At 46.5% G+C, this 6,000-nt stretch overlaps 1 pseudogene; it reads right to left on the bottom strand.

The window, feature by feature from the left end:
* Positions 1-224: 224 nt before the first annotated feature.
* LOC129694291 (protein FAM187B-like) lies at positions 225-4,129 on the bottom strand (annotated as a pseudogene).
* Positions 4,130-6,000: the final 1,871 nt, after the last annotated feature.

Here is a 6,000-nt window from a genome sequence, read left to right as displayed (position 1 = left end):
GAGTTGGGTCACGAACTTGAACGAAAAAGCTCCTCCGCCCACAGCCTAACATCCTCCAACATTTTTGCCACCTCCAAAGGGATCCCACTGCTGGCCGTATCTTCCCATCTCCACCCCTTTCTGCTTTCCACTTAGGAAACCTGAACGGAAATCTCTGGAGACTTTGCGCCCCACCCAAGGTTTCCGTGCGGTTCCCGGAGGTTTTTGTCAGTCTCCCTAATGGTCGAAAGTGCTTTTCTGGTTCTTCTATGTTCCGCCGATTATTTCAAAAAATTCAAAACCGGCCGCGATTAAAGATAGGTTGCCGTTTAAAAAATCAGTAACAGATTGCAGGTAGTGGAAGGCTACCTGCAACCTCCGGGAACCACCTTCAACTAGCATCCCAACCGGCTTCGACTAAAAAATTACCGATTTTTAAAACGGCAACCTATTTTTAGTTGCGGCTGATTTTGAATTTTTTGAAATAATTGCCAGAACTTAGGGTTCTAAGAGTAAACCTAGCAATTATAGACCTGTTAGTTTGACTTCAGTGGTGGGAAAATTAATGGAAAAGATACTTAGAGATAATATATAAGCATCTAGACAAACAGGGTCTGATTAGGAACAGTCAACATGGAATGGAATGGAAATGGAGGGTTATGGTCTGAGAGCAGGTATTTGTGCCTGGAAGGTCATGTTTGACTAATCTTCTTGAATTTTTTGAAGAGGTTACTAGGGAAATTGACGAGGGTAAAGCAGTGGATGTTGTCTATATGGACTTTAGTAAGGCGTTTGACAACGTTCCTCATGGAAGGTTGGTTAAGAAGGTTCAACTGTTGGTATAAATGCAGGAACAGCAAGATGGATTCAACAGTGGCTGAATGGGAGAAGCCAGAGGGTAATGGTGGATGGCTGTTTATCGGGTTGGAGGCAGGTGACTAGTGGGGTGCCTCAGGGATCTGTGTTGGGTCCTTTGTTGTTTGTCATGTACATCAATGATCTGGATGAAGGTGTGGTAAATTGGATTAGTAAGTATGCAGATGATACCAAGATAGGGGGTGTTGTGGATAACGAAGAGGATTTCCAAAGTCTACAGAGTGATTTAGTCAATTTGGAAAAATGGGCTGAAAGATGGCAGATGGAGTTTACTGCTGATAAATGTGAGGTGCTACACCTTGGCAGGACAAATCAAAATAGGACGTACATGGTAAATGGTAGGGAATTGAAGAATACAGTTGAACAGAGGGATCTGGGTATAACCGTGCATAGTTCCTTGAAGGTGGAATCTCATATAGATAGGGTGGTAAAGAAAGCTTTTGGTATGCTAGCCTTTATAAATCAGAGCATTGAGTATAGAAGCTGGGATGTAATGTTAAAATTGTACAAGGCATTGGTGAGACCAAATCTGGAGTATGGTGTACAATTTTGGTCGCCCAATTATAGGAAGGATGTCAACAAAATAGAGAGAGTACAGAGGAGATTTACTAGAATGTTGCCCTGGGTTTCAACAACTAAGTTACAGAGATAGGTTGAATAAGTTAGGTCTTTATTCTCTGGAGCGCAGAAGGTTAAGGGGGGACTTGATAGAGGTTTTTAAAATGATGAGAGAGATAGACAGTTGATGTGGACAAGTTTTTCCCTTTGAGAATAGGGAAGATTCAAACATGAGGACATGACTTCAGAATTAAGGGACAGAAGTTTAGGGGTAATATGAGGGGGAACTTCTTTACTCAGAGAGTGGTAGCGGTGTGGAATGAGCTTCCAGTGGAAGTGGTAGAGGCAGGTTCATTGGTATCATTTAAAAATAAATTGGATAGGCATATGGATGAGAAGGGAATGGAGGGTTATGGTATGAGTGAAGGCAGGTGGGACTAAGGGGGAAAAAAAGTTGTTCGGCACGGACTTGTAGGGCCGAGATGGCCTGTTTCCGTGCTGTAATTGTTATATGGTTATATGGTTAACATAGAAAAGCGGAAACCATTTTCAACCATTAGGGAGACTGACAAAAACCTCCGGGAACCTCCGGTAACTCTACGGAAACCTTGGGTGGGGCGCAAAGTTTCCGTTCAGGTTTCCTAAGTGGGACAGGGGCATAGGCACCTTCCTCTGCAACTGCAGGAGATGCAAGACCTGTCCCTTTACCTACCCCCCTCGACTCCATCCAAATGACCCAAACAGTCTTTCCAGGTGAGGCAGAGGTTTGTGCACCAACTCCAACCTCATCTACTGCATCCGCTGTTCTAGGTGTCAACTTCTCTACATTGGAGAGACCAAGCACAGACTCGGCAATCATTCGCTGAACATCTCGGCTCAGTCCGTCTCAACCAAGCTGATCTCACGGTAGCCCAGCACTTCAACTCCTCCTCCCATTCCGAATCTGACCTTTCTGTCCTGGGCCTTCTCCATTGTCAGAGAGAGGCCAGCACTAATTTGAGGAACAGCACCTCATAAAGTGCATTCAGAAAAAGCTGGTTAGAAATTTTTGCAAAGTAATTAAAAATAAATAACTGAAATATCACATTTACATAAGCATCACAAATATCAAATTTATATGTATTTACATTTACCCTTTGCAATGACACTCAAAATTGCTTGGGATCATCCTGTTTCTACTGATTATCCTTGAGATGTTTCTACAACTTGATTGGAGTCCACCAGTGGTAAATTAAATTGATTGGACATGGTTTGGAAAGGCACACATCTGACTGTATAAGGTCCCACAGTTGACAGTGCACGTCAGAGCAAAAACCAAGCCATGAAGACAAAGCAATAGAATGGCGGAAATGGGCCTAATTCTGCTCCTATGTCTCGTGGTCTTTATGTGGTCTTGAGGAGGCAGTTGAAGTTGGAGATCTAGGTGTGTAATATCTCCACCACGGCGCTGATTACAAAGACCATGGCGAGCGTGCCGACGATGATTGTTACGCCTTTCAGCAGTCGCCGGTTGACGGGGCGGTGTACCACTGGCTTCTCGGGCGTCTCGAGGTGGAAGGAGGCAACCCTACGCCCATGCACCCAGCAGCGGTAGATGCCGCGGTCGGAGGGCATCACACTTTTGATTTCATACATGCCGCCCATGGCGTCGACCAGCCAGTGTCTCCCGTCACTGTTGCCACCTTGGGTGATAAAGGTGGAGTCGCGCTGCCATAGAACGGGCGTGTACACTGACGCCCCCGGGCATGTCATCCGGGCGTTGTCACGGATGCCGTGGTACATTGACTGCAGAAGAGTTGTTCGAGGCTCCATCCAGTCGAACACAGGCTCTCGACCACACCACCACCGCCACCATTCGCCAATCTCCAACAACAGAAGATTGGTTGCGATCTCCAATGATTGTTCCTCCTTCTTGCACGGCTGGCGGCACCATTGGTAGTGGAGCTCGGCACCCGCGCCAGGGCAAGGACTGCCCAATGAACAGCTCCATTAGGCCGCAGGGCAAGGTGACGCCATTCACCTCCAGTGCCTCGTCCTCGTCCTTGTCGATGTCGCTAAGTTTGGCGTAACAGAAGCCCATTACCTTCTGCTCCCCTATTACGTTACACCGGTTACATTCCTGCCATGGTCCCCAGCGGGTGTAGAGCTTGACCATGTGCTGGGAAGAGCCCAAGTTGACCATCAGGCTCTGGTTGGACAGAATGCTCTCCCCCAGCCCTTGGTGGGACACGTAAACCAGAGAGGAGTCCTGCACATCCACCTGGTAGGCAGCTAGGGTGGAATTAGCCGACTTGCAGAGGTACAGGCCCGTGTCTGAGGTCTTCGCCGTGTCCATGATCAAGGAGCCTCGATGTAGATTGGCTCGGCTTCCCAGATCGCCCATCGGCCCTTGGTACACCGTCAAGTGCCCGGATCTGATGAAGGTGCTGGGTTGGGCTTGAGGCTGGCTGAGGTCCTGGTACTGCCAGTACACAGAGCCTTCTGGTACTTCTGTGGCACTCGGGCAACGCAGGCTGAGCGGATTGTTCGACAGGAAGGCCAGGGAGCAGGGGGCTTTGCCCGAGCAGTTAGCCCAGTCGTCCTGGTTTAGGAAGTTGGGCAAGCCGCCTATTAGAAACAACATGCCCAGAATGAAAAGCAATACATTTTCATTCCACATCTTCACTGATGGTTGTCCAGGTGACTGTGGGCTGGAGCAGGGACGTAACTGTCACATCAACTGTCACCTGACCTCATCAATGGGCCCTTGTGACCCCTGTGACCTCATCAAGTGACCTCATCAATTCCCATTAGTTTAGTTTAGAGTTTATAGATAGAGCATGGAAACAGGCCCATGTGACCGACCCAATCAACACCGACCATCAATCACCGTCACACTAGTTAGCCCACTTTCTCATCCTCTCCCTACACATTAAGGGCAATTTCTTTTACAGAGGCCAATTAACCTACAAACCCACACCTTCTTTGGGATGTGGGATATGTCTGGAGCAACTAGAGGAAACCCCTGTGGTCACAGGGAGAGCGTGCAAACTCCACACAGACAGCAACCGACGTTAGGGTGGATCCCAAATCTCTGGCTCTGTGAGGCAGCAGCTCTACCTGCTGCACCACTGTGTTGCCTTATTTCTTCATTGACTCTTTGTTCTCATGTCCTGAGCTACTTTTGTCTGATGATTAGCAGAGGCCCAGAATTGAGATGTTTATATTTTGTTTTGTTGTTTATTTCATTTTTCTGCATGTTCATCTAATTTTCCTGTGGACAGTGTCTACAGAAGTTTCAACAGTACACAGGACTCGTGGGACTGAGCTCTAGGGGGAGGTTGAGAGAGCTAGGACTTTATTCCCTGGAGAGTAGGATTATGAGGGGTGATCTTACAGAGGTGTCCCAAATTGTATTGTATTGTATATCTTTATTGTCATTTCCTGAGTATTCACATATCCAGAGGAAACAAAAAAACGTTGCTCAACCAGTGTCCATTCAGTGTGCATTAAAAATAAATAGAAATAAAAATACATATATCATGAACAAATTAACACTCTACTAAACATCAACAGGCGTTCCGATCGGCAGCGGCAGATGGCAGGATGGAGAATATGTGATGCGATGGGTGGTAGGGGTCTTTGATGATGGAGATGGCTCTGCTGATGAGAGGAATAGATCGGGTAAAGGTAGTCTTTTGCCCAGTGTAAGGGAATCGAGAATCAGTAGACATAGGGTTAAGGTGAGGAGGACCTGAGGGATGACTTTTTCACACTAAGGGTGGTGGGTGTATGGAACAAAGTGCCAGAGAAGGTAGTTGAGGCAGGCACTATCTCAATGAGGCATTTAGACAGGTACATGGATAGGTAAGTTTAGAGGGCCAAAAGCAGGCATGTGGGACTAGTTTAGAGGCATGTTGGTCAGCGTGGGCAAGTTGGGCAGAATGGCCTGTTTCCATGCTGTATGACACGATGCAGTAAATCCCTGGATTACATAGAAACACAGAATTGTGAAGGAACAGATGCTCTCCTGCTTGTGAAACCACACAAGGTCAGTTCAATAACCCCTGGCTGGTTAACTCATCGATGCCATCAGTGTCATTGAATAGAATTCAACACTATAAAGGGGAATGAGCAACACACCAAGTACTGGAGGAACTCAATGGGTCAGGCAGCATCTGAGGTGTGAATAGACTGGTCGAGAAACTTACACAGTCAAAGAAGTACATTTTAAAACATTCTATGTAATATAAAAATCCACCTGTACACTGTCAAAATCTACATGCAAGTACCATCATATGATACAATATGATAATGATACGATAGAACTTTATATATCCCAAATTGATCTGCCAACAGTCATAAAACACAATATACATGAAACATGAAATAATAGTGACGAGTGGAAAGGATTGGGGATGTGTGAAGATTGGGGTCGTGGGGGATGGAGAGGGGAGTCAGTCTACCCCACTACAGAAGGGGGAGGAGTTGTACAGTTTGATAGCCACAGGGAAGAAGGATCTCCTGTGGATCTTACACTAGTCACACAGTGACCCATCTATGACAGTCAGCAAGGGCTACAGACAATATCCCCATCTCTAGACTTCT

This window comes from Leucoraja erinacea, unplaced genomic scaffold (assembly GCF_028641065.1).
Source record: "Leucoraja erinacea ecotype New England unplaced genomic scaffold, Leri_hhj_1 Leri_606S, whole genome shotgun sequence".
Lineage (NCBI taxonomy): Eukaryota > Metazoa > Chordata > Chondrichthyes > Rajiformes > Rajidae > Leucoraja > Leucoraja erinaceus.
The sequence above is the reverse complement of the archived record's forward strand: the minus strand, read 5'-3'. Positions and strand labels throughout refer to the sequence as shown.